This window comes from Schistocerca cancellata, chromosome 3 (assembly GCF_023864275.1).
Source record: "Schistocerca cancellata isolate TAMUIC-IGC-003103 chromosome 3, iqSchCanc2.1, whole genome shotgun sequence".
Taxonomy (NCBI): domain Eukaryota; kingdom Metazoa; phylum Arthropoda; class Insecta; order Orthoptera; family Acrididae; genus Schistocerca; species Schistocerca cancellata.
The window spans coordinates 571,179,027-571,191,996 of NC_064628.1; positions in this window are offsets into that span (position 1 = coordinate 571,179,027).

Consider the following 12,970-nt stretch of genomic DNA (forward strand, 5'->3'; position numbering starts at 1 on the left):
GGACCGCAGCGACGCACGGATGCACGCCAAGACCGTAGGATCCTACGCAGTGCCGTACGGGACCGCACCGCCACTTCCCAGCAAATTAGGGACACTGTTGCTCCTGGGGTATCGGCGAGGACCATTCGCAACCGTCTCCATGAAGCTGGGCTACGGTCCCGCACACCGTTAGGCCGTCTTCCGCTCACGCCCCAACATCGTGCAGCCCGCCTCCAGTGGTGTCGCGACAGGCGTGAATGGAGGGACGAATGGAGACGTGTCGTCTTCAGCGATGAGAGTCGCTTCTGCCTTGGTGCCAATGATGGTCGTATGCGTGTTTGGCGCCGTGCAGGTGAGCGCCACAATCAGGACTGCATACGACCGAGGCACACAGGGCCAACACCCGGCATCATGGTGTGGGGAGCGATCTCCTACACTGGCCGGACACCACTGGTGATCGTCGAGGGGACACTGAATAGTGCACGGTACATCCAAACCGTCATCGAACCCATCGTTCTACCATTCCTAGACCGGCAAGGGAACTTGCTGTTCCAACAGGACAATGCACGTCCGCATGTATCCCGTGCCACCCAACGTGCTCTAGAAGGTGTAAGTCAACTACCCTGGCCAGCAAGATCTCCGGATCTGTCCCCCATTGAGCATGTTTGGGACTGGATGAAGCGTCGTCTCACGCGGTCTGCACGTCCAGCACGAACGCTGGTCCAACTGAGGCGCCAGGTGGAAATGGCATGGCAAGCCGTTCCACAGGACTACATCCAGCATCTCTACGATCGTCTCCATGGGAGAATAGCAGCCTGCATTGCTGCGAAAGGTGGATATACACTGTACTAGTGCCGACATTGTGCATGCTCTGTTGCCTGTGTCTATGTGCCTGTGGTTCTGTCAGTGTGATCATGTGATGTATCTGACCCCAGGAATGTATCAATAAAGTTTCCTCTTCCTGGGACAATGAATTCACGGTGTTCTTATTTCAATTTCCAGGAGTGTATTTGACAGCATACTTATACACTGTACAGTTTATCTGTTCTTCTGTCCCCATGGACCAGAACCCTATGGCTCATGGATTTACTCTTGATCCTACAACATTGCATTCTACATTCAGTGCACTGTAGTTACCGTCTTGACGTTTACCGAAGTCATCACAAGCACAATTTGGTTCAATTGGCTCTGAGCACTATGGGACTTAACTTCTAAGGTCATCAGTCCCCTAGAACTTAGAACTACTTAAACCTAACTAACCTAAGAACATCACACACATCCATGCCCGAGGCAACACATCCATGCCCGAGGCAGGATTCGAACCTGCGACCGTAGCGGTCGCGCGGTTCCAGACTGTAGCGCCTAGAATCGCTCGGCCACCCTGGCCGGCCATCGCAGACACACTCACACAACTTTTCATAAATTTACAGGTTTCTGTACCAGTTTATACATAATCACTAATTAATCCACAGCTTTATTAACAAACTACGAAATGAGTGTTTGGTTTAAAGGTAACTCTGAGCGGTGTACAGACCTTCGTTTACACCAATCAGAACTACTACGGGACTGGAAGGTGTAACACTTTCGGTCATAATGTTGTGACATTTTGTATTATAATACACCTATACGTACTGGAGCATTTGCTCTGCTGCGAATCGTCCTTTTTGTGTCACTACAAGTCCATCAAATATAATTATACCCATTCCTGTTATCGACAGAGAATAAGCAGATCTCCCCAATATTATTGGAGTTGTTCTTCAGAAAGATGAACAGGGCTTGCACAAGATTTGAATGAAATATGGGTTACTCGACAAATTTTATTGCAAGTATGTATTTCTGAATTGATTTCGATAATTAAGGACAAATGTCAGACATATCCATTACTTCACTGATTTAATGCTCTGAAAATGTTGCTAACTATTCAAGTAATTAATTAATATTTTAAGTTTTAATACTTACATTGTAATATATTTTATAATATCTGTTAAGTACCTAATCGCCTTTCAAACAAGCAAATTGAAAGTTCTCGTCCAGATCCGAATTCGACGTGTCCAAAGAGAAATTCTTGTTGCTGGAAGACGTGCCAGAGACAAAGGTATCATTAAGAACTGCTGCCAAAAAGGCAGCCTTAGGATCAGGACAAGTATTTGTACACTTTGTGGGTAAAAAGGCATGTATTTCAAAAAAGGTGCTTTTGTAGGAAGAAAGGAAACCTTTGTAAGACAAAATCTCACGACAGTTTGCCTTGCAATAACAAGTATCAAAATATAACTGTTGAAGTTTTTTGGTACATTTCTCTTCTATTAAGACTGTATCAACTTTTGTCGATTGTATGAGTAATTAATATATTTTTACTGTATGGTTATTTTGTTTCTACTTTCGTAACTAATATTGTTAATATGGCTCTGTAATATTCCTAAAAATATTACTTCAGTGTATGACTATTTTTGTATTGCTGTACTTCATATTAATGAATTAGATGAATGATCAATATTCTCAATAAATATGGCATTGCACAATACAAAAATGCTGTTTTTTTTATTTCAAACAACATGTAGTTGCTCTTAATTTTAATATTTGCCCCTAAATAAATTTAGTGAAAACTAGTTCCGTCTAATTTGAATGCGTCCTTACTAGTTGAAACTAGTTCATACTGATAGTCTTAGTTAAAAGTAGAATTTACTGCTGGTCAAAAGCGAAAGCCAGTTAAAACTAGTTTTAACTAGTAAGAACGCGATCTAACTAAAAGCGGGTTTTGACTGTAATATATATATATATATATATATATATATATATATATATATATATATATATATATATATATATATATATATATATACTCCTGGAAATTGAAATAAGAACACCGTGAATTCATTGTCTCAGGAAGGGGAAACTTTATTGACGCATTCCTGGGGTCAGATACATCACATGATCACACTGACAGAACCACAGGCACATAGACACAGGCAACAGAGCATGCACAATGTCGGCACTAGTACAGTGTATATCCACCTTCCGCAGCAATGCAGGCTGCTATTCTCCCATGGAGACGATCGTAGAGATGCTGGATGTAGTCCTGTGGAACGGCTTGCCATGCCATTTCCACCTGGCGCCTCAGTTGGACCAGCGTTCGTGCTGGACGTGCAGACCGCGTGAGACGAAGCTTCATCCAGTGTCAAACATGCTCAATGGGGGACAGATCCGGAGATCTTGCTGGCCAGAGTAGTTGACTTACACCTTCTAGAGCACGTTGGGTGGCACGGGATACATGTGGACGTGCATTGTCCTGTTGGAACAGCAAGTTCCCTTACCGGTCTAGGAATGGTAGAACGATGGGTTCGATGACGGTTTGGATGTACCGTGCACTATTCAGTGTCCCCTCGACGATCACCAGTGGTGTCCGGCCAGTGTAGGAGATCGCTCCCCACACCATGATGCCGGGTGTTGGCCCTGTGTGCCTCGGTCGTATGCAGTCCTGATTGTGGCGCTCACCTGCACGGCGCCAAACACGCATACGACCATCATTGGCACCAAGGCAGAAGCGACTCTCATCGCTGAAGACGACACGTCTCCATTCGTCCCCCCATTCACGCCTGTCGCGACACCACTGGAGGCGGGCTGCACGATGTTGGGGCGTGAGCGGAAGACGGCCTAACGGTGTGCGGGACCGTAGCCCAGCTTCATGGAGACGGTTGCGAATGGTCCTCGCCGATACCCCAGGAGCAACAGTGTCCCTAATTTGCTGGGAAGTGGCGGTGCGGTCCCCTACGGCACTGCAAAGGATCCTACGGTCTTGGCGTGCATCCGTGCGTCGCTGCGGTCCGGTCCCAGGTCGACGGGCACGTGCACCTTCCGCCGACCACTGGCGACAACATCGATGTACTGTGGAGACCTCACGCCCCACGAGTTGAGCAATTCGGCGGTACGTCCACCCGGCCTCCCGCATGCCCACTATACACCCTTGCTCAAAGTCCGCCAACTGCACATACGGTTCACGTCCACGCTGTCGCGGCATGCTACCAGTGTTAAAGACTGCGATGGAGCTCCGTATGCCACGGCAAACTGGCTGACACTGACGGCGGCGGTGCACAAATGCTGCGCAGCTAGCGCCATTCGACGGCCAACACCGCGGTTCTTGGTGTGTCCGCTGTGCAGTGCGTGTGATCATTGCTCGTACAGCCCTCTCGCAGTGTCCGGAGCAAGTATGGTGGGTCTGACACTCTGGTGTCAATGTGTTCTTTTTTCCATTTCCAGGAGTGTATATATATATATATATATATATATATATATATATATATATGTAAAATGAAACATCGCATTAAAGACGAAGGAAGGAGTTTTGATGAGACTTTACTGGACTGTGTCACTCAAACAGAATTTTTGCAATACGCTTCTGCTATGTTTACAGATATCAAAACACAGAGGTAAAAGGTTGCCAAAGACAGCAGTTCAACAAGACAGGTACGAACGTTCTTTATCCCAAAAATAAAATATTTGTGTCCCAAACAAAATTGCTTCCCATTTATCGAGGGCAAAGCACATGCAGACTGAATATCGTAAAAGGCTACTGTAGTTAAAGATGTCTGTCTGCGAAAGAAAATTCAAATTACGCAGCAAAATAAAAATGTATTATTTCCAAATAAATTCAAACACAAAACACACTTGGCACTACTGTCATAATTTAGTTTTCCATAAGATTACAAAAAATTACATGGCTTGGATACTGGAGCTACCGGTAAAATTTTTAAGTTGAGCAGCAATAGTTAATGATTGATTGAAATCTCATTGCTGTACCGCACTTTTGCAAGTACAATGGACCAAATTGTCTGTATAAACTACTGAAACACATGCAGCTTATTTATTGACACTACTGAAATAAATTTCAGGTTGAGAATCAAGCTCAGTTTGAAATTAGTATCGTGCATTAAGTTCGTCAAAATTCGCAAAACTTGTTCTACAACACTGCAAAAGAAACATGAGCAATGCTGCCGATATATCGTATAGCCTAAAGTGCACTTTTTCATGAGAATTAGCAAGGTAGACAATGTTATTCTTAGGTGAAATCAATCTTCAAATAACTGCAAGTGTATGGTAATAAAATTGGACTGCGCGGAATTATCTTTGTCTCATGTCGTTCTCATGGGGTTTGGGGTCCATACCTGTTGATTTTACAATAGGAAATTTCAAATTAGCTGTCATCACAGAAAAAATCAAATTGAGTCATAGTTGCTGCAGGCAAATAATGCTCCTAAGCAGCGAATTTAGAGTTGAATACGGAACACGATTTATTCGTTAAGTGCACATATTGAATGGCAGATTGGTGAAAAATCTAGTCGCTGTATGTTGTCAGATGCAAAACTGATTCCACATACAATACTTTGAAATTCGCTGTTAGTTTTAAATACAAATCTACTCGCTGTATGTTACCAGATGCAAAACTGTTTGAGCCCACATAGAATAGTTAGAAATTCACTATAGACTTTGAATATACATGGTAACACTTCAAATTTATTTAAAGTGTCTAAATTCACAGTCAGAAAATATTCTTTGCTCAGATCAATACGGGTCATGATAACCGGAAGTCCATAAAATATTTAGTGTTCCCACTGAAATGTTTGAGTTGGAGTCTGCCTCGCTATGAGATAATCAAGTGCAGACTCACGACAGAGATGCTGTAAGTCTAATGTAAGACGTCTATAAGTCAATTGGGCTGTCATATTTCATCTGGGTGTGGAATTACTCTGAGCAGGCTCTACACGCATATCACAAGTTCAACCGAACCAACGATAAAATTATTCTGTATGTTAACTGTCGTACTGAAAAACTGCTAAGCCCACGAAATGCTGGTGTTAAATCATGGTCCAGAGAAACGTGGATTCTGTACGACTGCTGAAACACAAATATGGCAGCCCGCTCTCATAAGATCAATATTCCTTGCCCTGGAATTTCAGAGTACTTACGTCATTCAGTGGTTTACAGGAGTCAACAATCTGTGTGTGTGTGTGTGTGTGTGTGTGTCTATGTGTGTGTTTGTGTGTGTGTGTGTGTTTTCTTTGCTGCTGCATCTTAGGTTTGGAAATACTACGGGGTGTTCAAAAAGCAGTGCCGTATGATTGTCAGCCGCGCGTGCCGTACGCAGCAGTGAATATACCGAAATGAAACTCAGTGAAACACAAGTTATTAATTTATTGGATATGCATTTTTACTTATAAATTTTCACACTGAATGTTGAAAGTGTCCCCCTTGTCGTTGAAAACACAATTCAATTCATTTAATTATGTTTCCAAACACAAGCTGTAACATTTCTTCTGTAACAGAAGCAGTGAAAGTGGTTGTTGCAGTTTTCAATTCATCTATGGATTTTGGACTGTTTTTATAGACTGTTGCTTTCGCTGCACCCTAGAAGAAAAAGTCTGTGGGTGTTACATCAGGCAATCGTGGAGGCCAAAGTCCCTGTGAAATTCTGCGATAGCCAAAAACATCAGCAAGCAGAGATATTGAAACGCCAGCTGTATGTGCGGTTGTACCATCTTGTTGAAAATAACCGTTCAGTATTTCACTTATCACATGTTCTCCTATGAATGGGTACAGAATATCACTGCATTCTCGTTGTGCGTTTATTGTTTCGTTGAAAAACATCGGACCCACAATCCGACGTCTAGAAATTGCAATCCAGACTCCTGTTTTCACAGAATGAAGTGGTTCCTCATGAATACACAATGAATTTGCAGTACTCCACATACGAGAATTTTGCCATTTCATGTACCCGGATAAATGAAACCACGTCTCATCAGTGAAAAACGTTTCATTAAGAATATCCCTTCCATTTTTTTGATCAAAATTTTTTAACCATTGACAATTATGCAGTCTCTTGCCATGATCAGGCTTTTTAGCTCTTGCACGGCTGTCACTTTGTACGGGAAAAGTTCATATTTTTTTATTACAGCTGTGTGGGCTGTTCCGACACTAACATTGATTTCCTGGGCAAGTTTTCTTACTGACTTGTTCGGACTCACGGACATTTTATTGGATATATCGAGTAGTTTATCTTTAGACAAAACGCTAGGACGGCCACTTCTCGGTGCATGTGTCACTGAACCCATACTTCGAAATTTGTTAGTCAAATCTCGCGCAGTATCGCGATGTGGGAGTCTTGTCTTCGGGAAAACTGAATTAAATGTTTGACGAACTGTCTGTGTATTTACCGCCAGCTTTGAACACTTGTTCGATTAAAAGCACACGTTCTTCAATGGTTAGCATTTTAACAGTGACAAAAAGGAAACAAACGAACAAAGGAACTAATCTTGAACGTTCACAACACGTAACGACACACACCAACGATACTACTGACGCTGGCTTACATAAAGGAAGCAGTGGATTGTTGGGAGAGTCGACTTGAAGGGAAGTAACCCAGGCTGGCGAACAATCATACGGCACGCGCGGCTAACAACATACGGCACTGCGGAGCGACTTTTTGAACACCCCTTATAAGATACAGTGTATACATAAGTTTTTCGGTAAATGCTTTTCATTATGGAGCAAAAATTGAGAACTTTCCTATACTTTTGACCATAGCCAAGTTGACTGCCCGGGGCTACATTGTGATCTCATTTTAATGCCCACTAAAATAGTAGGCTGCGACTAACTCTTTCATTGTAATACTACGCTGATGGTGGGTGGAGAGATGAGTGAGACGGATTATGTTGGAAAGAAGTAGGAACACGCCATGCGATAGATAAGGAAGTTGTGGTTTGTGATAGGTGGCTTCTCACTTGGTAGATAAGAAGCAGACGGCATATCTGCTACGATCATTGATTTTACTATTTGTTGCCACCGCCAGGGCTTGAACCGCGGCGACAGAAGAGGGAAGTAGCGAAAGTAACCTGTAACTATTCGGCCCGTAGCACAATGAAACACTACCTACTCGTCTTCGATTAAGACATCACCTGTCCTATTCTACGACTTGAAATATGAGGGTTGTTCAGAAAGTAATTTACGTTTCAGTACTCTGCGGTGTGAAATGTTGTTAGCGTCTCCATCTCGGTGAAGGAGAGTCTACTGAATGATTACGCATCTCGCTGAGGCCATTTGGGATGATTGCTTTATTCACTGGGAAAGTTTGACGCGTGCAGTAGAAAATCCCATGAGCTGTGAAATGCGAGAAGTGCATCATATTTAACATCTCGAGCAGTAATGTTCACAAGCAGATGCGAAGTAGTCAGGCGAGCGTGGTAGATGCTTAGCAGGTGGAGAAATTCAATTTAAAAAAATTCACGGAAACTGCCGTTCATTTTTCGGAGATCTCACTACGGTTTCCTCAAATTTAACAAATATTGTTGTTTTATGTTCTGACACAACATCTAGTCTCTTACAAGACCACAAAAGGTAGTGCATGGCAGCATCCTCTCGAAGGCTAAAATGAACATGGTGAAACACTTCTCGATCGTGCTGTTGCAGGAGACGAGACTTGGATAACGTTGGTGACTTGTGAGACGAAGCAAAAGTCTATGGAGAGGGTCGCACGGGTTTTCTCAGGAAATCAAGCAGACACTTGCAAACATTGTCATCAAGCAAGGTTATGGCAACACTGTATTGAGACAGAGAGGGCATTTGTCTTGTAGAATTCCTCGAAAGTGGTGAAACGATAAATAATGGGAGGTGTTGCGAAACGTGAAAGATATTACGAAGAATAATGAAAAACATTTGTCGAGGAAAGTTGTGTGTTATGCGTTCATAACAACGCACGACCCCACCTAGCCGTTGAGACTCTACGGACCTTGGAAGATTTTGGATGAGTATCTTGGTCATCCATCGCAGACTCCGGACCTTCCTCGAAGCAAGTTTCGTTGTTTCTCACACCTGCAAACCTGGCTCACACCACGGCGTTTCGATGATCACGGGGAACTGCAGGTAGGGGTCCATGTATGGATGAAATCTCAGGCAGCAACATTCTATGACGACGGAATAGACAAGCTGGTACAATCTTATGAGAAACGTCTTAATTTACATAGAGATTACGTTGATAAATAATTGAATAATGTGCATTCCCTTTACAATATTTTCTTATGATTTAGAAAAGTGCAAATGTATATCTTCCAGTTGTGACACGTTGTAAATGCGGATTTTAAAACCAGTGTTCAGTTTTTCTATCGCACACTGGTACATTTTGGATCTTCTGCTCATTTTTTCGTTGTCCATTCAGTTACTTTCGGCAATTCCTCTATTAATCTACCTTCGATACTTGACAAAGCTCTTCTTCGTAACTTGCAGACTAGCAGTGTTGGAAACTTATTATGACTGAAAGACGAATTTTCAGTGACTAGGACCATTTCTATCTTTACGCTAGGCTAGGTGGCCACCTAAAGTGGCAACATTTTATGGGCGTCAAAGGATGGAAAAAAATAATTTCAGATCAAACAACGAAAAAAAAGAGCAAATGAGGAGAAAAAATGGAAAAGAGGAAAAACCAAAACAACAAATTGTTTTCAGAAGCATTCGGAAGTTACTTAATACGTCGTTACTTTTCCATTACTTGATGGAGAAATACACTCATGGTAGAGGCAGGTGACCATTTAGATTTGGCACAACTTTTAAATATAGAAGGGTCCTGATTGCACAATTCTTCATTAAGCGTTAGGCGTATCAAAATTTCGTCACCAAACTGAAGCTGTGGATTGAAGTATACAAGAAAATGAACGATGGCATATATGTACTTATTAACATAAATGTGCTTCTACGTATTCCACTATACAGAAATTTCAGTTGGTAGCGTACTTACATTAAAATTAAACTTTAGTACAAAACCCAAGAAAGTGAGCGCATAGACTGAATACAATACAGATCTCGTCATTCTGGCATATGTGACGGTACCGTTGCCTATTAGAATAGAAAATGTGTCCAGTGAGTGTGGCGATTAAGCTACCTAAGAAATAAACGAAGGCTAGTAGGTGGAGCTAGCATTAACGATAGAAAGCACTTCTAGGCATTGAGATTAAGTACTTGTCAGAATCTCTTGAACAATTAGACAAAATTTATGTATTCTACTTTTATGGAAGAGAAACTCATACAGTAACAGTATGGAACGTGCTTCGTTGGGTAACATAGTGAACAACGTTACATAGATAGTCTTTAATCAATAATCAGAACAGAAGCTATCACGAACCAATAGCTAGTGTGGTACAATATAAATATAAAACCGATAAAGATGATAAATAGAATATAAGTTGTGAAAGAATAAATTTACAACCATCACTTCTTTCTGTCCGAAAGATCAGGTTGAAACGCGTATGTATTCATTACCAGCGATGGCGAGGCATGATAGAATCTCTGACCAGAGAGTTATTTATCGTTGCTAGTCTGCGCTTGACCGCGCGAGACGACAGTAGTTGCAAGTAGTGTGTAGGCAGGAACAGTAGCGTGTAGGGAGTCGGCAGGAATAGTAGCGTGTTGCGAGTCGGCAAGAGTAGTAGCGTGTAGTGAGTCGGCAGGAGTAGTAGCACGTAGCGAGTCGGCAGGAACAGTTGTTATATGTAGCGAGTCGGGAGAAGTAGTAGTCAGTCGACAGTAGTAGCGAGTGGACGGTTGTACTGAGCGGGCATCGGCATGCGTCGGTGACGTGCTCTTCTCGCGACTCTGGTCACGGTTCGGGACGATGTATATTGTTATAGAAGGTAATGAAGCAGCATTGCGCAAATCTAATAATGTATGTTAATTGTAATTAATTTGTTCAAAAAAAATGCCCCAATAATAATTTTTTTTATGAAGTAACTCTTTTAAAGAAAAACATTCATTGCAATTTAAAGAATATTTCCTATGCATTTCCTCCAAGAATCAAAATTAAATATAAGCCAGCATTGCATGAAGCTGTGTAGTAGAATCTACAATTAAGAGCAGATATAGATGCAGTTTTTTCTTATTGAGGTAAGAATCTTTTGCTTTTTTTATTCTGAATACAGGGCCGAAGGTCAGCGCTGCTGCCCTTATAAAATTTATCAGGTTTAATTATTTCTGTTCAGATGTTACATTCAGTTCATGATTCATTATTTAATTAATATTATTGTGGGTTTACAATCAATCTTCATCCCTTAACGATATTTTGTGGGGAGTTAACATTCTGGCACATTTTCATTATCATTGACTATTTACTATTTTTTTTGAGGGGAGGTTACACTTGGCGACATCCGGCCAGGATCGTATTTCTTTGTGAATCTTCTGAGAAGTAGTCATATATCTGCTCTCATTTACTTAAATATAATTAGAATTTGGCGCAAGCATTTACTAATTTTGTCACTTTCTTTCACAGATCATCGGCAATTCGTTGCTCTCTGTTGTATTTGTGTTTGTTGGATTTTGCATTGTACTTATTTCATGTGTGAATAATTTTGATTTCTGTGAAAATGCCGCGAAAAACTGTTAATAGTACATCGCGAGGTATAATGAGTGAAATAGTCGACTTAAACAACTTGAACGATAGTACTTGTGACACGCAGTGTAATGATGACAATCCTCCATTTACGGACAATCAGTGCGTACCGGCCACTAATGATGATTTTTATCTTAACGATGAACAAACGAATTCAATTGCGTCCTCTGCTAATTTGACGACAATTGATGACGCGGGGCGTTCTGTTGCAATGAGCGCTGCCCAGCTTGAAACACCCGGTTTGTATAACTTACGTAATGAACAGACGTTTATTTCTAACGAAAATGAACAGGATACTCAAAGTAGGACAGATTTATTTAACTCCGAGGTAGTGACTAACAGTCCACATCCGATTAGCAGACATTTTCAAGAATCACAGAATATCCAAATGGATACACAAAACGTGACAGTTGCAGGTACACCATCAAACAGCACAGACAATAGAAATGCTAATTTTGGCTCGGATCAAATGATGGCATTATTGCAACAACTTCTTGAATCAAACAAACAAAATAATGAAGATAACAAACAAGTTAAGGAAAGTTTGAAATAACTTAATGAAAATAGTGAAAACCTCAAACAACAACTTAGTGAAGATTTCAAACAACTACTTAATGAAAATACCAAACAACAGAATGAAAGACAAGACAACAATCATAAATAACTTAGTGAACAGAACAAAGAGCTTAATGAAAAATTAGACAACAATTCCAGACAGCTTAGTGAACAGATTAGAGCCGTTGCCGCGCAGTGTCATGATACTAAGGAACAATTACGTGAGGAAATTGAGACTTGTGCTAGGAAAAGTAGTGAAGAAATTAGATCTGTTGCTCAAGAATTAAGGGATCTGCAAACAGCTGCAACAGAATCACTTAGAGACGAAATTAGTGCAGTCGGTAAACAGTGCACTGAAAAAGCAACACAATTACGCGACGAGTCTAAATTAATGACAGCAGAACTTTCGCGCACACTGGATGCAAAAGTAGACGCGAAATTCGACCAACAGAAACAAATTGACGAACGTTTTAATCATCACCTACAAAACAGTGATACGCGTTTCCGTAAATTTATACAGGAACAGAATAAAGTAAAGCGACAAGTCATTGAAACAATTACCGCACAGAGACAGGAAGATAAACGTAAATTGTTTGCGAAGGCAAAAACATACGTAGACAACAATATTGCCACAGTGTCCGACGAAATTAATACCATCAAACAGTTGAACACAGAATTGCGTGATGAAATTTCCGATCTTAAATCGAAAACAGACATACACACAGCAGATTTTCAGAAAGTGACAGACAGATTCGAACAATTAGAACTAACACAGGATTCCGATGTCATTAAAACAGACGTTAAAAAATTGAGCGAAACCACACGCAAAATACAAAAACAAATTAATGCTTCTGACACTAAAAACGATGATAAGGTAAAAATACTGACTGAAAAATATGATGAATTGGCCAGTCGTATTGATATTATCGAATGTAATAATGACAGCAAATCAAACGATACTGCACCGATTTCGTTTAACCAAACATCTGAATTCCAAAATCTACAGCAGACAAT